The sequence below is a fragment of the Sciurus carolinensis genome, chromosome 15 (assembly GCF_902686445.1).
Source record: "Sciurus carolinensis chromosome 15, mSciCar1.2, whole genome shotgun sequence".
NCBI classification, from domain to species: Eukaryota; Metazoa; Chordata; class Mammalia; order Rodentia; family Sciuridae; genus Sciurus; species Sciurus carolinensis.
Genome location: NC_062227.1, coordinates 4,331,183 through 4,356,884, shown reverse-complemented (window position 1 = coordinate 4,356,884; position 25,702 = coordinate 4,331,183). Strand labels below are relative to the sequence as shown.

The following is a 25,702-nucleotide window of genomic DNA, read 5'->3' as shown; positions in this document are numbered from 1 at the left end:
AAAATCAATCAATCAATTAATCAATCAATCCCCAATCAAGAAATGGGCAAAAGAACACAATAGATTTTTCTCAGAAGAAGAAATAAAAATGGTCATTAAATATATGGAAAAAATGTGCAATACCACTGGCAATCAGGAAAACATAAATCAAAACTACATGGTCTAAAATTTCCACAGGGAGATGTTGACGGTGATACCAGCTAGTTACTCAGCTTTCAGTTTATCCAAGACCCAGACATACTGGAAGGAGCCCTTTCCCATCTTGACAGCTGGTACTGTCCCTGTGGGCCAGGTGGAGACTGGTTCCCATACCTGGCATGGTGGTCCCCTTGGCTCCAGTCAATGTCATAACTGAAGTAAAGTCCGTTGAAATGCGTTGTGAAGCTCTTCTGTAGACAACGTGGGCTTCGCTGTCAAGAAGGTGTCTGTCAAAGATGTTCGTCATGGCAATGTTGCTGGCGACAGCAAAAATGACCCAGCAATGGAAGCAGATAATCACTGCTCAGGTGAATATCCTGAACCATTCGGACCAAATCAGTGCTGGCTCTGCCCCTGAACTGGATTGGCACACAGCTCACATCGTTTGCAAGTTTGCTGAGGTCAAAGAAAAGATTGATTGCCATCTGGTAAGAAGATAGGAAATGGTCCTGAATTCCTGAAGTCTGGTGATGGTTGACATGGTTCCAGGAAAGTCCATGTGTGTTGAGAGCATCTCTGACTGTCCCCCTCTGGGTCATTTTGCTGTTGGTGATATGAGGCTGACAGTTGCTGTGGGTGTCATCAAAGCAGTGAACAAGAAGGTTGCTGGAGCTGGCAAGACCACCAAGCTCAAAAGGGTAATGAATATTACCCCAACACCTGCCACCCTGGTCTTAATCAGCAGTGGAAGAATGGTCCCAATCAGCCATTTAAGTCTAATAGCAAAAGACTGGTTGATGATCAAGATGCATGGAAAAATCTTCAGAAGGAGAGGAGAATGTTTTGTTTGTGTGTGTGTATGTGGTAGTTTTAAGTTGTTAGTTTTCAAAATCAGTACTTTTAATGGAAACAACTTGACCAAAAATCTGTCACAGAATTTGAGACCCACTGAAACAAAAGTTTAAAGAGAAAAAAAAAAAAAAAAAAACAGCTCCATGGAGATTTCATCTTACTCCAGTCAGAATGGCAATCATCAAGAATACAAATAATAATAAATGCTGGAGAGGACATGGGAAATAGATACACTCACACACTGTTGATGGTACTGGAAATTAGTACGACCACCCTAGAAAGCAGTATGGAGATTCCTCAAAAGAATAGAAATAAAACCACCATATGACCCAGCTATCCCACTCTTTGGTATTTAGGCAAAAGAACTAAAACCATCATACTACAGTGATAAAGAAACACCAGTATTTATAGCTTCACAGTTCATAGTAGCCAAGTTATGGAACCAGCACAGATACCTATCAACTGATGAATAGACAAAGGAAATGTGGTATATCTACACAATGGAGTTTTACTCACCACAAATACATCTATTTCTAAAACCAAAAGTACAAAACTTAGAGTTACTTACAAAACAATAGTTAATGGTTAAATGTTTAAGCTAGTTTCTATAGATACAACCAGTTCTTCTATAAAAGATGCTTTAGATAATCTTAATAAATGATAATGATCTCATTTAAATATCCTAGTAAAGTGTATTGGTCTATTTCCTGTTGCTATAACAAAATGCCTGAAGTTAGGTACTTATAAAGCAAAGATGTTCATTTAGCTCACAAGTTTTGGAAACTAAAGTCCAAGATTGGGTGGTTCCATTGGTTAGGTCTCTGTTAAGGGCCTCATGGTAGGTGACATTCCAGGGGCAGGACCACATGCTTAGAGAGATCACACAGTAAGAAGTCAGAGAGATTCAGAGACCAGGCTTACTTTTTTAAACAACCCACTCTCACAGGAACTAACCAGGGCCCCATGAGAACTGCATTATAATCTCTTCCCAGGGCAGGACTTCCAACAACCTCACCCACTTCCACTAGGCCGCACCTCTTAGAGATTCTACACGCTTTCAACATCACCCAGCTGGGGACCAAGCTTCCAGCACCCCAAGCCTGGGGGACAAACCACCACCGAGTTCCTGTGACACATTTTATTTAAAGAGCTTGCTAATTGCACGCATCCATTATACTCAATTGGCTCTGAGGGTTTCTGGAAAAGTTCTTTGGCTTCTTTGCTTTGCTTGGCATCCAGCAGTACTATTAACCAGTCATGCTTGTTTCATTAAGCCAGCTCATGAGGGCACGTAAGGACTAATGATTGACTTCTCCCTGTTGGTACCCTTATACCATGGGGTAAAGAACTAAAGATAAAGTTGCTTCTCCAAAGGCTGAAGGCAGAGCTCCTCCGTGAACATCCACGCCTGCGGAGACGCAGCAGGGTTCTGTCTGCTCGGCTGAGGGCGCTATGCACACCCCTCTGGGAGTCACGCCTTCCGCGTCTCTTCCCCACACCTGCCTCACAACTGGAAGGACGCGGAAGGACACTGAGTTCTGCCCCACGTGAGTCTCAGCCACTGGCTGGCATACGAAGCGTGGGCTGCTCGCTGCAGATGCTCCCCAAACCTCTCCCTCATTCGCCTCTGGTCCTACCTGTGTCCATTACTGACTTGGTTTCATCTGAAAGGAATTCTGCATGTATTTTTGAGTTTTAGAACAATTAGAGCATCAAAAGAAAATTGTGACAACAGACACGGAAGTCAGAGGCTCCGCATGCCTGCGCCTGATTGCTCTGGTTGGGACATCCTGAAATCCACCCCTGGAGTAAGCATGCTTGATCCTCGGTGAAGCGGATGGGTGCCGAGCCAGACACCAAGGCCTCCCTGGGCAGCAGAGCCCTTGGAGGAGTTGGGCCTGGAGGTCATTTGCCCTCACTAACGTGGGAGAGAAGTTCCAGCTGTCCAGAGCCAGCTGCCCCAGCGGAAAGATGAAGGTGGACTCGAGGACCGCTAGAGTCCCTTTGTGCACTAAAATTTTATGATTCTAAGATGAAAATGGAACCTTGAATTAAAATTCTTGAAAAACTAAGATGGAAAAGTTCTCGCATCAACAATCATCAACAGAGTGATGTCAAATTGGTAGGCCTTGCATGGACTCATAGAAAGGTCTGCTGGTACTGGTGACTATGGTGCGTTTCCATGGAACACGGGAATACCAGTGGGAAGTGTATGTTTGACATGTCCTCTTCTACCATCTGGTTGAATAGACACAAACCTCGAGGAACAGAAACGTCAGTGAAAAGCTCTTGTCCCATTTATGGGTCCTTTTCCTGATCTCAGAAGTTGCTGATTTTCCTTTCCTGGGATAGCAAGACTCATCTCAAAAAAAAAAAAAAATCAATACCTACATATTAATTTATCATCAATCAGTGTAGAAATCACAGTCTTTTTTTTTTATTGTAAACAAATGGGATACATGTTGTTTCTCTGTTTGCACATGGTGTAAAGGCGTACCATTTGTGTAATCATACATTTACATAGGGCAATGTTGTTTGATTCATTCTGTTATTTTTTCCCTTCCCCCCACCCTTCCCACCCCTCTTTTCCCTCTATACAGTCCTTCCTTCCTCCATTCTTGCCCCCCTCCCTAACTCTAACTCTAACCCTAACACTAACCCCTCCCACCCCCCATTATGTGTCATCATCCACTTATTAGCGATATCATTCTTCCTTTGTTTTTTTGAGATTGGCTTATCTCACTTAGCATGATATTCTCCAATTTCATCCATTTGCCTGCAAATGCCATAATTTTATCATTCTTTATGGCTGAGTAATATTTAATTGTGTATATATACCACAGTTTCTTTATCCATTCATCAATTGAAGGACATCTAGGTTGGTTCCACAATCTGGCTATGGTGAATTGAGCAGCTATGAACATTGATGTGGCTGTATCTCTGTAGTATGCTGATTTTAAGTCCTTTGGGTATAGGCCAAGGAGTGGGATAGCTGGGTCAAATGGTGGTTCCATTCCAAGTTTTCTAAGGAGTCTCCACACTGCTTTCCAGAGTGGCTGCACTAATTTGCAGCCCACCAGCAATGTATGAGTGTACCTTTCTCCCCACATCCTTGCCAACACCTGTTGTTGCTTGTATTCTTGATAATCGCCATTCTAATTGGGGTGAGATGGAATCTTAGGGTGGTTTTGATTTGCATTTCTCTTATTACTAGAGATGTTGAACATTTTTCCATATGTTTGTTGATTGCTTGTAGATCTTCTTCTGTGAAGTGTCTGTTCATTTCCTTAGCCCATTTGTTGATTGGATTATTTGTATTCTTGGTGTAGAGTTTTTTGAGTTCTTTATAGATTCTGGAGATTAGTGCTCTATCTGAAGTATGATTGGCAAAGATTTTCTACCACTCTGTAGGCTCTTTCTTCGCATTGCTGATAGTTTCCTTTGCTGAGAGAAAGCTTTTTAGTTTGAATCTATCCCACTTATTGATTCTTGCTTTTGTTTCTTGTGCTGTGGGAGTCCTGTTGAGGAAGTCTGGTCCTAAGCCAACATGTTGAAGATCTGAACCTACTTTTTCTTCTATAAGATGCAAGATCTCTGGTCTGAGAAATCACATTCTTAAAGAATTTTGAATCTTTTTTATTTTTATTTTTTTACTTTACAAGAGACTCTATTCAAAACATTTGTGATGATTATCAGAGCCTTTAGCAATTTCTTTCAGGTTAACTACCAGCTTCTTTCCTGCTCCTGGCTCTATCAGGGGGACATGTTTTGTGAAGAGGTATTTGCTGTCGGGTATTTAAGAGACGTTTTACTGGGTTAAAGGAAATAGACCCACATTCTTAACTCAGAATACAGTGCTCATTGCAAGCCAATTAAAGATAAGGTCAAGTACGTTCCAAGGCTGTCACACTTTTGTGTCATCTTCAAGAAGTGAGCCGCCTCCCTGCAGTTCTCGCTCACGATGGGCCCTCCAGGTCTGGGGCATTGGTCAGCACTTGGCTTTTGTGTTTTGTTATTTTGTTGTTGTTTGTTTGTTTGTTTACTTTTTCCTCCTGTTGAAGTGATATCATGAATTGGGAAGGTTTAGAGAGAAAAATATTTGTACCAGGGAGAACAGTGTGATCCAAGGAAAAGGGGATTGTTTTCTTTCTTTTCCCAAACGGTTCTCCACCTCTTCTGTATTTAGCAGGCCTACACACAGGTCACTTCTGAACTCCACCACGTTCTAACGTGGGGTCTCATCAGTCTGCCCCTAATGTCACCCACTGTGTGAGAAACCTTGGCTGCCCTGGGGGCTCAAGTCCTAGAGCTGGGCAGAAACTGGATGTGAGCAAAGGATCCAGAGCTTTCCACCGGCTCCTTCCCTCCGGCTGCTCTCCATTGCCTTCATTGGCAGCTGGGTGCCCTGTCCTGTTGACAACTGTGAAATTGCAATGGAGACCTTCTTCCATCCTGTACTTCAAGAACTTGGAAAGTGAGCCTGGAGGATCATTCCAGAATATCCAATGCCAATCTTTTGGGTTTTTTCGTTTTTGTTTTTGGTACTGGGGATTGAACCCAGGGGTGCTCTACCCCTGAGCTACACCCCTGGTCCTTTTTAATTTTGAGACAGGATCTCACTAAGTTGCCCAAGCTGGCCTTGAACTTGCGATCCTCCTGTTTCAGCCTCCCAAGTCACTGGGATCACAGGCATGCGCTACCATGCCTGGCTTGTGTCAATCTTATCACAGTTCCACAAAGAAAGAAAAGAGGAAAAGAAGATATGATAAAAAAAAAAAAAAAAAAAAAAAGAAGTGAAATTTTCTCTTCTAGGGCTTGGGACTCTGGTATGAAAGGATCCATCAAGTGCACCACACGAGCTCTTGAAAAGAAAGCAAATGTCTCTAAAAGGCCTGAGGATCAAGTGAGCTCAGGCTTCTTAGCAGCAGTGAGGATGGTAGAAGGAAAAGGAGCGTTGTTTTCAGTCTCTGAGGGAAAAGGATTTCTGATCTAGCAATGTGACTCAGATGTGAGAGGATCATGGAGACACTTTCAGATGTTCCTGTGGGGTGCGCTTACTCCACCAGGACAAGAAAGCACCGCAGGGGAGGGAAGGAGCAGGACCCAGGAAAGTGGGCATCCAACGCCAGAGACCAAGAGAGGAGCTCTGCAGACAGCAGGAGGGGAAGCAACCGCTGAGCAGCCCCCTGCAGCCTGTGACAGAGCCGGGGGTGGAGACCCCCACCAGCTGCACGCGACGCAGTGTGCACAACCACGTAAGGGCGTGGGGACACTAAAACATAGACTCCAAGAGTCCAGGGAAAATTCTAGAATGAGACATTTACTAATTCCTGGAAAACAGTGTGGTAAGCGAAAAGAAATGTAATAGCAGCTTTTGCTGTGGTTCCAGCCAAGGTTCAACCTGTTCAGAAAAGCACAGAATGTGAGTGTGGCCAGAAAAAGTCACCTTGCTACGCGAGTGAGGTGCAGGGAGCACAGGGGACGCGGCAGACGAGACTCTCCCCTGTCTGCAAGGAAGCTGATGGAAGCCTGAAAGAAGGAGCAAAACGAAACACTAAATAAAATTCCAAAAATAAAAATTAAAAAAAGAAAGAACAAGGTGTAGAAATCCATCACCTCATTTAGCTGTGAAGAGGTAAATCACAAGAAACCACCTAAAAGAGGAGCGTGGGGTCAGACGGCTGGGGGGGCTGCTTTTATTAACCAACCTCTGAAGCCTTGGGCATGTTTAACTTCCATAAAATTAAAATTATCTTTAAACAAATCAACAGACAACATGAAGGTCAGGGACGGGCAAGTTCACTGTCCAACACGGCTCTGGTTCTCAGACAGCTCACACAGGCTCACATGACTCAGCTCTTCACTCCCTGTAATTAGGTAGCGCAGGGGAAGGACTTGCATCCAGCTTTTCTAGAAACTTCATGAACTCTTTCTACTGAGGCTGAGAACTGTTGCCTCTGGGCTCACCGGAGAGCCCCTGGGTTCTACAGGACCCTGAGGCTGGGAGCAGAAGGCTCCTCCTTTCTCTGGAAGGAGGGTCTGTACTTGCGTCATGATTGAAGAGGGATTCTGGCCTCGCCTACCCTGCTCTCGACCCACCGGGAACACGCAGTCCATAGTCGGCTCATTTAACTTCCCTCTGAACCAAACCCTCAGGACTTGCATGTTCATCCTGTGGCAGTGCTGGCCTCTGTTGCTCTTGGGTCTGGTTTCGGCCTGCAGAATTATTATGGACCCTCAGAAAATAACCATAGTCCTTTGCACTCATGAGGTTGCTCACAACTGCTCCATTCCAGCCTCCCTGCAGCCCTGCAGAGACCGGCCCAGGAGAGAGGGGCCAGTGCATTCCCCAGCAAGGGATCAAATGCCACCGACCTGGATTTTCACTGGGAGCAATGTAATCACCTCTTCCTGCCAAATCAACATCAAAAGAAAGGACAGTGGCCCCTGGCTGAGCTGCCGGCAGCCTGACAGGGAGAGACCAGCAGCCACGTGCAGGGCCTCCCCACAGCCTGTAAGGCAGGACACCACCTCCCACTTGGAGGGCATTCTCAAATTTAAAAGATAGGCATGTGAGCTCTTTCTTTAATGGACTTCACCTCTTCTCCCAGCTGAATTTGGGCATTCAAATTTAATAATTTGAATAAATTGAAATTTTAATAATTTGAATAATTCAAATTTAATAATTGCGGAAAAATAATAAAAATGGAAATAATAAAAAATGAATGTCAGGAGTCCTACAATCAGCAAAATATCATGCTACTGTCTAATTTTTCAACAACCCTCAAAATAGTTAGAAAATATATTCTGAAGATGACAAAATCGGGCCCAGAGGGATCATGCTCAAGAGAGCTAGTTTAACAGAAAGAGCAGCACCCAAGCCCACCCTTGGGCACATGGAAAAGACCCAGCTGGCCTGAGTTTCTTTGGCTTCCAGATCTTCTGCTTCTAAAATCAGGGTTGTTTCCTTAGGTGCCTCGGGCACTCCAGCCAAGAGCCCGCGCTGCTCTGAGAGATGGCTTTAAAGTTTGATTTTCATCTCTCAGACGGAAGCATCCACTCAGAACCTATTTTGCTACCTCACGGTCAAGTTCAAGTGTCTTGCATAACAGGTTTCCCTGCTGCTCCTGGTGTGCTGGCCTAGTACCAAGGCTGTGGGCAGAACTGCTCTGAGAGGCGAGCAGGAGGAACTCTGAGAGGAACGGGGAGGAGAGTTCTTCTGTCCTCTCCTGTCCCAGGGGCTACTGAATTCCGGGGGGAAACTCTGTTAGGAATTTTGCAATTAAAAAGGCATAGATGAGGCCGTGGGCACAGCCCTGCGGAGGAACGTGTGCTCAGCCTGTGTGAGGCCCAGAGTTCAAGCCCAGCACCAAAAAATAAATAAACAAAATAAAAACGACCAAATAAAACAGACATGGGAGTTGGGGAATTAGCTCAGAGGCAGTGCGCTTGCCTAGCACGCACAAGGCCTTGAGTTTGGTTCTCGGCCTTGGGAAAAAAAAAAAAAAAAAAGAACTAGGTAAAGTAGACATATATATTCTCTGCCAGACCCTGAAAACACAATGCACAGTCAGCAAAGAATGCGAACGGCCGTGCTATGTTGTTTGCTGGGAGGGAAAATGGACCCGGGTGTTCTCTGACATCCCCAGTTCATAAACACCGGCAGAGCGCCATCTCTGTGTTGGGTTCTGGTGCCACGGTGTGGCCCAGCTTGGTGTCTGGGGTAGTGCCCAGCCAGTGGAAGAGAATGACACACAGACCAACAACGTGTCCAGCGGGCGGAGCATCACAAACCAGGAGGGGGCACAGAGGAGGCCCCAGCTCTGCCTGACCAGGCCGGGAGAGCTTCAGAGGGGCGGTGCTAAGAAGCTGCAGGAATTTTCCACTCGACGGTTAAAGCTTATAGTGTAGCACAAAGAAGAAACGTAATTACTCAGAGGCTGAAGCAAATTGTAAGTATGTCACTGGGCATCTCCCTGCCAGGCTCTCTGGTTGGTACGGTGACATCCTCGACCTGCCAAAATGGCAAGTCCCCACGGCCCAAACGGACACACACAGGACAGACAGTTGGCAGGGCCTCTCTTACCCACCTGAGGGATGTGTTCTGGCTTGTTAGGAATTCTCTGATTAACTGATGATTTGCAATAGCATAGGCTTAGGGAAAGGAAGATAGTGGCCCTTTCCTTCTTTTGCACCTCCAGCAGGCTCAATCTGGAAGGTGGTATTATTATCATCATTTTATAAATGAAGAAATGGGCACCAGGAAAGCTAAGAATCTTGTGCACAATTACATGCGTCTAAGAGGCTGGTTTTTTTGGTTTGTTTTTGTAGTGCTGGGGATTGAACCCAGGGCCTTGTCCATGCAAGGCAAGCTCTCTACCAACTGAGCTATCTCCCCAGCCACTGTTTATTAAGACAGCGAGGCCTGTACCTGGGAGGGCACCCAAAAGTCACCAACTGCATCTCCCTTTGGAGACTCAGAAGACCTAGAGTGATCATATACTAGTGATCTATTGTTGCATATAAACGAGCCCCCAATTTAGCGAATCAAATCAAATACCTGTTGTCTTGCAATTTCCGTAGGTCAGGAGTGAGCGCGGCTCAGTGGTTTGACTCTCGGCTCCCTCACAGGCTGCAGCTCACGCTGGCCAAGGCTGTGACTGGCTCAAGGTTGAGCTAGAAGAGGTCCAGCTTCAGCTGACTCATGGGGCTGTTGACAAGGCCTGGGACCTTGTCAGGGGCCGGGCGAAGCCCTCAGTTCCTTGGCATGCAGGTCTCTTCCTAGGGCTTCTGGTAACATGGCAGCTGGTTCCCTTTACACCAAATGAGTGGTGGGGGTGGGGCAGGAGAAGCTGAGGCCTCAAGAGGGAAGCCACGGCCTCCCCAAGACCTAACTCAGAGGCAAGGCCTCTCCCGGCACGCAGTTTCATCCTTAGCAGGGAGTCACAGGTCCCGGCCACCTCAGGAGGATCAGGTTCACAGGGAATGAGGCCCAGTGGGCTGAGCTGGGTGACATCTTGCAGTCCACCTACCCCAAAAGGACAGAGTGTGGTTTGTCTTCACACAGAGCCTGTAGGCAGTGACGGCTCCAGCGTAAGATGGGTGTGTTCAGCTGAGCCAAAGCCACCTCTCTTCCAGGAACACGGAGCCCTGGGGAGGGAGGGTCCAGGTGCCTCTGAGGCCTGCTCCCTGGCCTTGACCAGAGTTACAGATAGACTGACAGGGGCCTAAGAGATGGGAAGAGTGAGCTGGTGACGCGCACTCCTCTCCCAGGACCCAGGGAGAATGGGGGCTGCTGTTTGGGGCAGTGTGTGCCCAGTGGCGACGACCCTCAAGCACTCAACTAGCCCGGCCAGTGGGCCTCAGAGGGCCTCAGTGTGCAGCCGTGAGAGAGGACGCTGAGCCTGGTGAGCAAGCGCGGGCTCCCCCGAGGCCAGAGCAGGGTCTGGTCCCAGAGCACCCCTGGTGACGGACAAGCTCCGGTGGTGCAGAGGGCTGCCTGCAGGGCGGCAGAGCAGGGCAGTGGGGACAGAAGAGCGTCTCCAGCCTCCGGGCACCCACCTGCGGGGAGGTCTCACGCACCTGCCTGTGTGCAGAGGTGGGTGCTCCAGAGGAAGAGACAGGCGTCCGGAGCTGACACATGCTGACTCGAGAAGGGACTGCCCTGCTTTAGATGCACGTTCAAGAAAGAGGGGCCCAGGGGGCGTGGGGGTCCTTCCCCCAAGGAGCGTGCAGTTCTGGGAGCAGTCCGGCCGTGCCCACCGGGAGCATCACGGTGCTGCTTGGGTGAGGCCGAGGGGCCCCAGGACTGAGCCACTCCCATGCTGGCTGCCGCTCTGCTCTGTGCACCCACGACCCGCAGCCACTTCCCACGGACCTGCAGGAGGCCAGGCCAGAGCCCCAGCACGTGGAGGGGCTCCCCCGCCTCCTGGGGGAGGGGACGTTGCTCCTGAGCTGCTGAGGCATCTCCAGGTTGGGCAGGCGGATTCCACCGACACCCGGAATCTGCAGCAGGGACGGGAGCTTGAAGGGGACCTGGGGCCTTCCATCTCACTGAGCTCAGAGAAATTTTCATAGAGGTAAAATGCTCGGAAAAGTGGACTCTGCACAGCTTTTCCTTCTTACATTTCCCAAATGGCTTTTAAGACTCTCACATTCGATTACAGCAGAAGCCACGCGACACTGAGCTAAATCACCGTGCAAACAGCGACAGGTGGGAGCACAGGACTCACTCGCCAGGGGTGAGGCGGCAGGTCCTCACAGGTTCATGGTGACATGAAGCTGAACATGCTCACCCCACAAGCAGAACTTAAAATGGCTTGCAGATACACACGAGATGCTTCTAGAATGGACCACCCCGGTGAGGGGCGCAGCAGAGCTCCTTGAAGGTTTTCCCCCAAATCGTCATAATTTGGAGAGGCAAAGTCAACTCAAAGCACAGACATCTTTTCTGACATCTGTTTTTTTAAAAAAATCCCTATTAGGGAAACCATTTTCAAAATATAAAGGGCTAAATCCTTGAATGAGTAAGGAGATTTCTAAGGAGAAAATAAAAGGCAGTCTCTCAATGTTGGCAAGCTTGCCTGTGGCAAGGACAGGTGACAAGGACAGGTGGCAAGGACATCCAGCGTGGACCAGCTCAGGTATGTGGAGGAGTCTCTGGGTTGCTGTCATGAAGTACCCCCAACCAGACGATGGAAACCAGAGGCGTTTCCTGTAGCTGGAAGCTGGGGATTCTAGGTCAAGGTGTTGGAAGACCATGTTTCCTGAGGTCCTGGGGAAGAAACCCTCCTGTTCTTGCCCAGCTTCTGGGGTCCTGGAGTCACCTGGCCACACCTGAGTCACTCTGGTCACTGTCACCTTCAGGTGGCCTTCTCCTCTGTGCCTGTCTTCTCTTCAAGGACACCTGTCCCAGGATTTAGGGTCTGCTCAGATCCAGTATGACCTCCTCTCTAGAGCCTTAATTACATCTGCAAAGACTGTTTTTCCAAGTAAGGTCACATTCACAGGTTCCAGGGGTAGGATTCAGGCTGACACTCGACCATGACAGTGAAACATGGATCAAAAGGCAGCAGGACACAAGGTCCCCGAGGACTGTCTCCTCTCCCTTTCTGCTCCTACTTGATCTCTAGCCAAAGTCTATCCTTGGAAAGAAATCAGAAATAATCATTTATGCTAGGGACTAATTCACAAAATTTAAATGTACTTTCCACAGAGATCAACCTTGCTTTGATGGAGCAAGCTCAGTTAAGTAAAAGTCCTCTCCGGAGCCTTCCTGCTGAGAGCCCTCCTCTCCAGTCCAGGTTTCAATATGACCAGATAACTGTGTTTGATGGGGTTCCAAAGCCACCCCTGTGCCCCAGCTGTGAGATCCTCCTCTGTCACACACACCCCTTAGGCCATGTGTTCATCACTTACTGCTGAGTCTTTAGACCCAGGTCTCAAAACGCGTACTTCTTGGAGTCTCCAAGTCCCCGCCTCCTGCCAAGGGCTCATTTGAGGTATTAGACATCTTGGTCTCTTCACTTCCAAGTCTTTCCGTTCAGAAGCATCAGGTTCCACACTCAGCACAGGAGCTTCAAAGATCATGAAAAACTGCATCTGGCCCACGCAGCACCATGTGGGACATCCAAGTGCCTCAGACAGGTCAAGGGATGCCCGAACTCTCTTCCACTTTTCACCTGTGCTGGTCCTTTAACCCCAGAAACATGCACAGGGTATAATGTCCTGTCCTGGCTGGGTTGCAGAAAAACACAGCAAGAGAGTAGACAAAATGCCCAATTCCCACACAGTTAGCAGGATTGCTAATATCACCTCCAGAAGATCTTTGAACAGAGAAGGAACATGATCAGGAAGTTCCAGGGGACTCACAAGGCATAGTGCGGTTTGGGTATGATTTGAGTGTGTCCCCCAGGGGTGTGTGCTAGTCCCCAGTCTGGTGGTATTGAGAGGTGTTGGAATCTTTAAGCAATAGGACCTACTGCAAAGTGCTCAGGTTACAGGGGCACCACCCTTGGAAGGGATTAATACTAGTCCACAGAGTGAGTTAGTTCTTGAGAGAGTGGGTTATCATAAATGGACATCACCCCACACGCTTGACCCCTTTTGCTCATGTCTGGTTCCTTTTCCATTTCTCTCTCCTGTGATACAACCAGGGCCAGAGCCTTGCTGTTTGGACCATTTTTATTATAAACCAAATAAACCTCTTTTCTTTATGAAGTACCCAGCCTCTGGTATTTTATTATAGTAACAGAAAGCAAACTAATACAGGATCATTTGGGGTACAGATGGATTAGGAAGAGGAGAAGCTATGAGCAGCAAGCCACATGAGGGGCTATTGAAATAATTTCAATGATAAGAAGGATTTGAGCAATGAGAATAAAAATATATATATATTCTGAAGGAAGGGAAGATTGGTAGCTGATTCTGAGACCCTTTCACTTGCTTCAGGGACATCTGATAATTTGGACGTTTGTCAATCCTCCCGCGACACTGATGTGAGGAATTGTCGGGAGTTTTCTAAAATGCACTCGAAATCACCCAGAACTCAGCTGATGCCCTGTGCCAGAGCAAGCACCTGTATTTCACTGACAGCTTACGTGATGTGTATCACTGAGAGGCAGCTGCTGGAGAATGAGGCTGGTCACGTGTACCTGCAGGGACTCTGTGACATGCTGACAGGACAGCAAAGGGGTCCAAGAAGCCGCAGCCTCTTGCACTCAGGCTGTATGCAGGTGCCCGGCCTTGGCCCTCATGGCCACGCGAGCCCATGGTATAAGGGGGCATCAGATGAGATCAGGAAGACCCGAGACTGCAAGCCACTGCCTGGCATGAGCTGGTGGCTTTCTGTCCACTAACCTACCTCAAAGCCAAGGCAAGTCTGCTGTTTCCTGAGTCAGTCAATCAAAGCCAAGATCACTGCTGCTAGGAAAGCCGAACGGGCATTACAGTAAGAAAACACATACAGACATATTTCTGCAGGAAGAATGGATATGACTCAGTCACTGGCCAGGGCTGAAAAGCTAAGTGCCACTTCAATCACGGGGAGACACTGGCCTGGAGGACACTCCTGAGAACTCCAGCCCACAGCACGTGGACGCTAAGGTGTCAACGGCCATCCAAACTGAACCCGAGAACAAGTGGGAGCGGAAGACAGAGTAGGGAATCAACCCAGAGGTGACCCTGAGGACTTCAGCTACCAAAGATGAGCAGACCGGTTCACCAGGGGACACTAGCAAGGGGACAGGAAGAAAGAAGGAACGGCACAGGGAAGGAAAGTAAGAGGTAGGAAGCTTTGCTTTTCCTTCTTGGTATTTTTGGTAAGTATTAGGGCTCCCTCACTGAACACCTGTGAACATTATTGGGAAAATTTTAAATAGATTCTTATCATCATTCTTGGATCACAGAAAGAGCCCTGAACACTCTGTGACTCCTTGGCACTCTCTCCCAGGAACACGCATCTGTATATGCATGATACTTCACAGCTTCCCGGGGCTCAGGGAGCCCACGAAAGCAGCTGGGAGCTTCACGTGAAGCCTCCACTCTGGAGACTCTCAGGCTACGATTCCTCCTAGCGCTTTTGGCCAGGGGCTTCTCACAGATCTGGAGTGCCCTCCTTCCTCTCCTTCTGGACTCTCATCCATCCCCAGCCCTTCTCTAGGGCTTTCACAACACCCCTGCCCTGAGGTGGCCTGTCCCATCCCAGACCCCTTGCTGCACGTACGTTTGACTCTCAGGGTGTCAGAGCTCCTGCTACCCGGAGCCTACGTTGCACAGTGCGGGTTCTCAGTTTGGAAAGCTGTCTGTGTATTTGGTTTAAATCCCCCCCCCCCGCTCCCCCGAGCTCAGAGATGTTCTTTTTATTTCCCTTTCCAACCAGCACGCTCTCTTAAACTAGCCCGGCTCCTCTTTCTATGTGAATTATAGAACATGCTCCTGAACTTTGATCAGTCTGGAAAAGAGTTCTTGGGTTTCATTACCAAAAAAAAAATAGCCTTTGAGAGGAAAATCGAGACAACTCGGTAGGAAATCACATCTTCCATGCGACGATTGGCGGCAAGCACAGCTGTAACTAACTGAACTCCATCCTGTTTTTCCTCTCCACAGACTGATGCAGAAACGGAGGCACACGCATTTCCTCCTGGTCTCGTGACACATCTGTGAGTCTCAGAAGGCCACACTGGGGGACAGCGGGCAGCTGCGGCCTGCACAGGGTATCTGGATTCTGAAATGCTACTAAGTAGGACCAAGGAGAAGGTCAGCGTCCCAGAGGCGGACACTGAGGCAGCGGAGACACTGACTCGATCCACCAACAGAAGGCCAGCTGGAGAAGCCCTGAAGACCAGAACTTCCGACCAGGAGCCATGGAGGCAGCTTCACCAAGCCAAATACAAAAGGGAAAGGAAGATGTTAACTGCAGGGATGGAGCTGTCGTTGTCAAAGAAAAAATATCCCTGGCCCTGAAGCACAAACGTCAGAAAGACGAAGGCATGGGAAGCTTGTCGGTAGGTTCGCGGCAGGGATGTTTCCCTGGCAACGAGGAAAAGAACATTTGATAAACCTGAGGTTGTTGCTGTTTCACTCTGGCCAAGCTGACTGTGTCTGGGGACAGGAGATTTGTCACAGCGTTATCTAAACCCACAGCATGCAGATCCCTTGTGTCCCTCGCTCATGAACCTGAGCGTGAATCAAGGGTCGAAATAAGAGCGACCACCATGACCACTTGACCAAGCCCTCACACGTCTTCAGCACTCGGTTCCATGCCAGGGCACCAGGCGTGAGGCCTGCTGGACTCCGCCAGGTCTAAATTTTGCATCTCATTTCTGTGACTTGCCAGTTGAGCAACTTTCGAAAAATTACTTGACCTTTTAAACTTCAGCTTTCTTATCTGCAAAAAAAAAAAAAAAAGACAATATTAATAATTACTATCTCAGATGGCTGATAAGCGAGGCAAATGAAAATAAGGCACAGAAAGTGCTCAGCTTTGTGCCAAGACACAGCAAGGGCTCATGGTATGTGGGGTACTATTATTCAGATACACCGTCTTGTTTCGTCCTGACAGGAAATAGTGCGTGGGGACTTGTCGCAAGATAGGCAGAGAGGGCGCGAGACAGGTTCACGAAGAGACAGGAGCTACAGCTTCCCGAGTAATGTGAAGCCCGGTGGGTGAGTTCCACAGAATGGAGTCAACAAGGGTGAAGGTCAGAAGAGGGGAGATGGCCCCAGGATGGAACCAGCTCTTGCCAAACCTTAGTCTGACCCTAAGCTGAGAGAATGCAGCTGAGGGCAACCAGGAAAGGTATTCGGGGGACAGAAAGCCAGAAGGTAGTGCTGCAGTTTGAATAGGGTTTCCCCCCGCCCCCCAGAACACGTGCAGGAGTTTAATCCTCAAAGTCTAATGCATTAGGAAGGTGGAAACTTGATCCAATCACAGTGTTCAGAGGCAGGGCCTTTATGAAGTGCCTAGATTCGGTTAGATTAGATTAGATCATTAAGCGTGGTCTCGTGATTGAACTGCAGTGTATTTATAAAGAGAAGAGAGAGCACACAGACACCCAGACATGCATTCCTGCCCTGTGATGCAGCCTGGAGGTGCTTCAAAGAGCCCACACTGTGCTGTTTGGACCTTGTACATCTAGACGCATAAGCTAAAATAAACCTCTTTTCTCTTTAAACAAGCTACCTCCGGTGTTTCATTGTAGTAACAAAAAATAGAGCAATACAGGTAGCCTCCAGAGATGACCTAAAGCAAAGTCTGAGGAATGAGAGTAATTAGTTACAACACAGGTTTTAAGATGGGAGGGATTGTAATAGCCAACATTATTTTCTACCCTGAGTAAGTCTCACAAATATGTGTGAAAAAAAATTAAAGATTCACTTTGAAAGTTAAAAAGCTCTATTTCCTAGTTTTATGTACCAACATTATAAAAATTCATCAATCCATACCCTTATTCTTAGTAGAAACTATTCATCTCAATTTTCAAATTTATGTCTTAAAAATTGTTGCTAATCTCCACAGGTTAATTCACAAATCACCTAGCACCATTTTTAATGTTTAAGAAAGAAGGTTTTATTCAGGTTGTGCTGGCGTGATTTCCTACCGGCTCACCTCAATCTCGAACAGCCCAGCCACAATTTAAGGATATAAAATTCTAAGTGCGCTAAACCCTCTGAAGATGTGGAACACATCTTTTCAATATCCTCATTGTTCTGTGACCTCAGGTGCTGGCTGCCTCTGCATTCTTTGTGGTCATACTCATTATTTCTAAATAGTCCCTTTGAGCTCCAGAACATGGGAATAGTTCAGAACGGGTGGGTAATGGCAGCTGAGTGACCCAGGAATCCAACCACAGAGGGGTCCGATGTTGTCCTTCCCTAATGCCCGCCATCCAGCGCAGTGACGGCTGCCCGATTTCTAGTTGTCAGGAGTTGCACTTTTGAACTAAGGTCACGATTTCACAATGGAGTGAAATGAGCATCTTTTCCTTGGCTTTGAGAGCAGGGCCTTTCCTTTTGAGGTGCAGCTGAAAAGCCTGTTTGCAAGGAAGTTGGTAGAAATCCCCTCCTTCCACACCTTGAGCATAAGGTAACCATCAATTGCATGCTGTCTTTTGTTGGTTCGTTTGATGCTGTGAATCAAACCCAGGGCATCTAGCATGCTAGGCAAGTCCTTTAGCCCCGCGCTGCACCCCAGCCCAGACCGACAAGTTTTGATTATGAACCGACATCTATTTTTGTAGGCAGTTTGGTGGAAAGGTTGCAGAGAGAACTCACGGTCTACCGAACCAGAGTGTAGGCAGGAATTCAAATGCCATTAAAGGCACAGCAAGACCCAAAAATAAGGTGCAGGGTGGGGGGCTGGAGGGTCAAGGGGGAAGGCTGGATTTCAGCCAGAACCAAGAATATGTGCTCCACCCAAGAAGAGCTGACCACACTCAGATACAGGGGGAAACTGAGTGTGGACTGGGCCTCAGGTACAACACGGAGAACAGAAAGGAAGAAACGGCAGGCTGACGGGCTGCCTGTGTGCGCATCCTCCTGGCTGCGGGTCCCTGCCTCACGCACTGCAGCGACGTGGGCTGGGTGCCATAGATAATAATGGGAGAGGCTGGAAGTGGGGCACACAGGGGGGGAGCAGAGGGCACTCCACAATTCCCCGGATGATGGCCATGGACAGGACCAGCCCGAATGCGGAGGACCTGCTTGTTGAGCTGTTTCTGCCCCAAGAACAGCCAGCACAGACACACGCGGCAAGGAAAGCCCCCGTGGCCTTTGCTCCCCTCTGGTCACTGCTGAGCTTCCTGCTCAGACAGCCCTTCCTGTCATGGCTGCTCTGAAAGACACCTCAGCACCATGGAGGCCTCAGGCTCAGGGTCACAGGGAGGGAAGAGGGAGAGAGCTGGGGAGGAGAAAGCAGAGGCTGACCACCTGTCACCCGCCAGGGATCAGCTTCCTCTGTCCTGTGGGAAAGGCAGCACCCCAGAGGTGACCCCATGGAGGGACCTCTGATCAACAGGAAGACAGCCTGACCTGTGAGTGGCCACAATCTCCTGAAGGGCCTGGACCCTGTAAGACCAGGGGGACCGCCGGGCAGTCTCACCTGCCAGGAAGGTGTATAGCGGTGGCAGATGAAGCGTGGCCCTCGGCTGCAGGTTTCTGGGAAGCAGCCTCGGAGCCTATCTTGCCCTTACACTGACCTTGACGTCTGTTTTGCCCTGGGGCACCCCTGCCAGGGGCTCTGGGAAGCCACCTCTTCCCCTCTTCCTCATCCCCTTTCATCCTGATGGTGACGCAGGGGCCCCCTGTCACTCTGCGCCCCTGCCAGGGAGCGCGCAGCTGTGTCCCCATTCCTGCCAGGCTGACACCCGAAACTGCAGCCCCGTCACATCTCCAGGTAAGAGAGGGCGAGCGGCCACAGGTTATGATTCATTATAAAGGCCAGCTAAGACGGAAAGGAGAGCTGGTCAGAGAAAGACCGGAGCCGGGGTCCTGAGGACCCCTGGGTCCAAGCTGCCTCCAGGCCTCACCAGAGACGACAGAGGCTGCGCTTCCCCCGCGGTCCGTCGGTGGCAGAGGAGAAAGGTGGGGCTGGCGGAGCACACCCAGCCAAGCAAGCCCAGGAAGCACCACCTGGGGAGAAACCCCAGAGAAAAGCGCACGGGGAGAGCCGCCCCCCACGCTGAGCTCCAGACTCCGGGGGGCGAGGACCATCCTCCGCGACCTCCAGCCTCACCCGCCGGGCTGGTTTGGGGTTTGGTTTTGTTTGAGCTGGAGTTCTCACTATGCTGCCCTGGCCAGCCCCAAATTCCTGGGCTCCAGTTGTCCCCCGATGAGGGCCAGGAGGTCCCCAGAAGGGAAAAGGGGGACCTCAACTCAACCCTTGCAGGATCTCAAATTCATGAGGTAGAAAGGAGTTTCGGGACGTGTCAAAAGAAGCACAAGCAGAGAGGTAAAGGAGGAGATGTTCAGGGGGACAGCAGGGTGCAGGAAGAGAGAGAGGGAGCAGGGTGGCCACAGTCCCTTGATCCCTGAGCACAGAGCAGATCACAGTGGACTGGTTCTCTGCAAACTGACCTGCCTGGTAATAGGTGGTGCTGGGGCTGCCACAGCCTAGGGGTTTACCTGCCTCGCTCACTCTTTGTCTCTCTCTGTCTCTGTCTCATCTGTCTGTCTCTCTGTCTCTCCCCCTCCCCCTCCCTGTCCCTCTCTCCCACCTCTTTTTCTCTCTCCATCTCTCTCCCCCACACCACACCGCTCCCCCTCCCCCTCTCCCCCTCTTCTTTCTCCCTCCCTCTCTCCACCTCTTTCCCACACACCTTCTCTTCCTCTCTCTCTCTCTCTCCTTTTAATTAGTCTAAATCTACATCCTGCAATGGACAGCATGTGTAGGCCCAGGACTGACTGTCCTCTAGAATTTATTGGACCTCTAATGAATTCAGGCCTGGGGTGCAGGGGGTGTTCATGGGGTGTAGATTTAAAGCTGTGACCCTCCCCTCACTTTCCTTCTCTGTTTGTCTCCTTATTTCTTCTATCCTACCTCAAGTGATCCTTCTGCCTCAGCCTCCAAAGCAGCTGAGACGACAGGCATACACCACCACACCTCAGATTTTTATAGTTCTTAAAATGAGAACGGTTCTTAAAATGAGAAAACTGTGTCTTTGCTTCCATTCTGGTATATAAGATTCATGAACTTTTCATATATATATATGCTTATGTGTGTGTGTGTGTTACAGCACTGAACAGCACTACTACTAAATGTATGTGCATTAGCTATAAAATTAAATACATATATAGATACTGTTAAAATGCACATAAATTGATTTTTACAGTAAGCTTCTCCTATGAGTCATTTTGTTAAATAGACATCTTTATTTACTCACCTTTCTACACACTTCAAATGTAAAGATAAGTAATGCTCAAAACAATAAAACTCAGCCACAATAAAATATTGAAAATACTGATGGTACTTGTGAGAGTGTAAAAAGGATATAACATTATACTTCATACATTGTATCCACACGTGACTGTCTTTTAGGGCTACGCTAACAAAGTCGCAGTCTGGGTGGCCTAAACAGCAACACTTTGCTTTCTCACAGTCTGGAGGCTGCAAGTCTAGGGTGCGTTTCTGGCCAGGCCTCTTTCTGGCTTGTGGACAGACACCACTTTCCCGTGGCCTATCTTCCATGTGCATACAGAGTGGGCCAGTCAGGTTCTTTCCTATAAGAACATCCATCCAACATATGAGAAAATGTCCAGCATCCCTAGCAATTAGAGAAATGCAAATCAAAACCACTCTAAGATTTCATCTCACTCCAGTCAGAACGGCGATTATCAAGAACGCAAGCACTAAGAGAGTCGGCGCCACCTTCGAGGACTACCCCCGCCACCGTGATAAGGTTGGTCTCAATGCTGAAGCCGACAATATGGTGGAAGAGTGTGTGGAGGGGTCGTAGGAGGTGAGGACTGTAATCAGAACAACATCAACCAGTGGGCTGCAAGCAGAGTGGAGCAATCCCTCACACATTTGGTTAAACTGGGAAAGGCTTATAAACACGTTGTGACCTGCGCAGTGGTCCAGAGGAGTGCATAGGGCGCTCACACGGCCAGCTCACGGTTTTGGGATACCGCATCTGATGGGACCTGTACGGTAAGATGGGAGAACCGAACCATGAACTGCATTGCCAATGTTTTTGCCATTGCAATTGTCCTGTAACCAGCTAAAAAATGTTGGGCTAAAGTCATTCACTCAAGAATTTGTCAGCATATCCTTTCTAAACAAGAGTAATAGTTACTTATTCATGTGCTAGATGACAAGTGTGCAGTATGCTTCCAAGCTATCAACAGAAACCGAGTATTATAAGCAAGCAGTCTCACTGTGAGTTGGCAGATGATCTCATATTCCATACAGCATCATTGACATAGGAAAAACTGAATGTTAGCAAAAAGTAAATGCAGAAATACGGCATGACAGCAAAAATATAATCTTACACTTACACAAGCTTTTCACTAACATCATTATGTATCTTTCAGCTAGAGTACTTAACAGGGATAAATATTTGAGCAATAAGGCTACAAAAGGATGTATGTAGAAAAGAAATGAATTAGCTAACACCTCTTAGTTTTTTATTTCTTCCTCTTGCTTAGTTGTACATAGTATTTAATGGAAGGTAGTTTGGCTCTTTTTTTTTTTTCCTATCAACTAATGTTATATTAGCAATTATGATTTACCTGTCTACTTTTTCTGAGAACTGGTGAATTCATTTTTTTAATTTCAATTTCCTGGATTTACACTAAAGGTTGAATTCAATCTGATAACCTGAATTTTCTAGTTAAGCAAAGTTAGGAACAGCATATGATGAACAGCATATGACTCAGACAGCTGCCTTCCAATCTACTCTTTCCATGTAGAACAAGCATTTACTGCGTGCCTGTTAGGAGCTTATTTCTCTACTGGGCATTACACTTACCAATGTGCTGTTCACATGCTAAGTTTTTTTGGCAGCTGTTCAGTGGGAAAAGTAGCATTTGTTTGGGGATGAAAAAAAAAAAGAGTTGTTTTAAAAGAGGAGAGAAAATCAAGTTTGGTTAACCATGTGGAAGTAAGCAAAATGCAAAGCACTTATTGGTGACAGAATTATAGATGCCATTTTAAGAGTTGCTCCTAGCAAATTAAAAATGCTTACAATATGTAACTCTTAGTTAAAGGCCTTCTTAGTAGTCTTAACTATACAAGTAGTAAATTTTATCATTGCTTTAGTTACAAATATCTGTAAATAGTTTTAAATACTTATTAGGTGAGATACAAATTGAGTGAAATAAAGTACAAATTAAAATTATACAATCATTAGCAGGTTATCTAATATCTCAGGGCTTATGATGTAGAGTTAAAATGAAAGAAGAATTAGGGTACACAGCTGGTCACCATATGTGAAGTCAATCTGCTATTTAACCTTGAAAACAAACTCAATTTTGCATATTATCACTAACACTAATACATAGAGACTGGAGTCATGATTCAGTGACTTTTTAGGGAAAAGAAAAGTTTAGCATTAAGGTGGTATTCTTCTAGGAATACGAAGGCAATATTCTTCTGGAAATGCTATGTACATGGTTGATATTTTGCTGAATAACTGTTCAATGTTTTAGAAGAAGCTTAAGAAAATACAAGGATAGGAGCTAGGAGTCCAGCTCAGTGGTAGAGCACTTAACCTAGCATGTGCGAGAACCTGGGTTCCATCCCCATCCCCAGCACCACAAAAAAGTACAAGGACAGAGTTTAATGCAGTCACCTGTGTTTTTGGCAATCAAAAATTCTCAGTCATTACCTTTGTAATGCTGCTGGCTTTTGTGCCCCTGAAGATTATAATAGTGACCAAAATATTTGTGCACTTAAGGATTGTTTTTGATTATTGTTGTTGAAGACTGGTTTAAAAAAAAATAAATTATACCTCGTGAACTGCTATTTGCTCTATTTCTAGTTAAAGTGTAATAAAGATTATCTTCCTATGCTACAAAAAAAAAAAAAAAAGAACACACAAGCAATAATAAGTGTTGGTGAGGATGTGGGGAAAAAGTCATACTCAGACATTGGTGGGACTGCAGAGTGGTGAAACCATTATGGAAAGCAGTATGGAGATTCCTCAGAAAACTTGGAATGGAACCAGCATTTAATCCAGCTATCCCACTCCTTGATTAATACCCAAAGGACTTAAAATCAGCATACTATAGTGACACAGTCAAATCAATGTTTATAGCAGCTCAATTCATAATAGCTAAACTATGGAACCAATCTAGATGCCCTTCAACAGATGAATGGATAAAGAAACTATGGTATATATACACAGTGGAATATTACTCAGCCTTAAGGAAGAAAGAAATTATGGTATTTGCAGGTAAATGGATGGAGCAGGAGAATATGCTATGTGAATTAAGCCAATCCCCAGAAACCAAAGGCCAAATGTTTCCTCTGATAAGCAGATGCTGATCCATAATGAGGGGTGGGCAATAGGGAAGAATGAAGGAACTTTGGGTTGTGCAGTGGGGACCAAGGGTGTTATGAGGCACAACTTAAGAATAGACCCATCACCACTGAGAAGTCAAAAATTTGAGAATCTTTATTAAGCTGCTCAGCTGACTGTCTCACACAATGCCCCAAAAAATGGCTACTGGGAGAACAGCCTCAACCACAGGATTATAGGGGTTCTTATACCAAAAATTACATTAATCACAAGTGTCTGTTGCTGTGATTCAAAATTACAAACTAACATCATGAGATCATCAACAGAGGGGGAAGTGGGTCAACTAGGTACAAACTAAAGAATGGTTACTAACATCCACACAATCACCGTTCACATGGTACATTGTTTAGGCACAATAGGAATCAACAGAGAGCAATTTTTCATTACATAAGAATTGTCATTTTGTATTGCTAAACATGTCACACTAAGTAACTGAGGATGATGGGTACAGAGGTGGGCGTTCCCATGGGAGTTTATTTCCTACATAACATGGAGTCTCGGAGCAAAATGGAGTCTGTCTGGCCTATAACATTCTCAGGGAGCCAGATCTGTCAGCCCATCACAAGGGGAGGGGAGGAGCATGGGGATGGGAAGGACGGTGGAGACAGACATTACCCTCTATACATGTGAGACTACACTACCAGTGTGACTCTGCACCATGTACAGCCAGAGGAATGAGAAGTTGTGCTCCATTTGAGTACAATGCATCAAAATGCATTCTACTGTCATGTACAACCAATTAGCAAAAATTTAAAAATAAAATAAATAATAACTATACTTCTAAACAAAGATACTTCTAAACAAAGCAAACAAACAAACAAAAGAACATCTATCCTATTATTTTCAGGCCCTGGTTCTATGACCTCATTCAACCTTAATTACCTTCTGAAAGGCCTGGCTCCAAATACAGTCACACTGGGGCTTCGGGATTCAACATGTGAATTTTGGAGGGACACCACTGAGTTCAAATCACAGTTTAATAAAAGCAAGTCATGATCCATTTTATACATGGGGTTCACAGGAAGAAAAGGAACACTCTTGATAGTGTGTGCCATTTACAAGACAGATCAGTGATGCCCTACTTATCTAGCATGATAAATGTGTAAGCAGAGAGCTAGCCATCAACCATAAATCTGATTACCTATGTTGGTTTCACTACACAAAGTAGGGTGGGCTTATTGTAGAAATGGCAACAATTCTGTAGGCTTTGCTGTGGGATTTTGAGGCTCCTTCCCTTCACAGCCGGGGTCTGTTCCATTCCCTGGAATCCCAGTGGGCCTAAGATAGGGTGTGGAGAAATGTGTGCCAGCTCAAGCGGAGCTCTAAAGAAACCTGCGCTTTGGCTGCATCTCGGCGGGGCCCTGCCATTGCCGTGTAGACGGGCTCTGTCTAGTCTTCTGGAGGAGGTGGTGTGGAGGACAGCCACGTCCAGGCCAGGGGAGGCCTTCCTGCCCACCGCTCAGCCAGCAAACATTGGAGAGAGCCCTGCCAAGATCTGCAGACCCAGGTTGTTGATCAAAAGTGACCTCAAACTCATGACAGAGTCTAGGCAAGATGGGAGGAACTGCTCAGTAATCCATGCTTATCGTATTAAGTCACTGCATTTGGAGTGTTTGTTACACATCAGTAGCTGACTGATACAGTTTATCAGTCATTAAATTCCAATACCTTAGTATTACTCCTGGGTTATAATATGTAACTTTTGATTAACTGACATATCTACATAATGACAATCGCCACATGGCACGCCCAAACTCAATACTCTGCTGCCCACATAAACATAGTGGGCTCCGGGAAGCAAGAGCATCAAAAGACACAACTGGCTTTGACAATCTCCCTAAAGGTAATTTTAAGTTTGGGTTGGCTTCCAGGTAATCTCTTACAGTGCTGGAGCCAGAAGAGCCCAGGTCACGGGTAGTGCTTTCTCCAGGCCTGTGTCACGAAGAGGAATGGGCACAGGACCCACTGCACTCACCGGGGCCCACAGGACATCCGTCCTCATGGCTCCGCAGTTGCAGAAGAGGGCTGTCCAGTACGAGGCATGGGAGAACAGAAGGAGAGTCCAGAAATCTGAGCTGCAATTCTAGTTCTGCTGCAAACCAGAGTCATGACTGTGGGCATATCACTTGAGGTTCAATGAAAGGGCTGGATTTGAACCCTTCCTGTTTTAGCATTCTGTCATTTCTAGATATATG

At 47.1% G+C, this 25,702-nt stretch overlaps 1 pseudogene; it reads left to right on the top strand.

Annotated features, from left to right (window-relative positions):
* Positions 1–752: 752 nt before the first annotated feature.
* On the top strand, positions 753–21,202 carry LOC124965744 (dynein light chain Tctex-type 3-like; annotated as a pseudogene).
* The last annotated feature ends 4,500 nt before the right edge of the window (positions 21,203–25,702 follow it).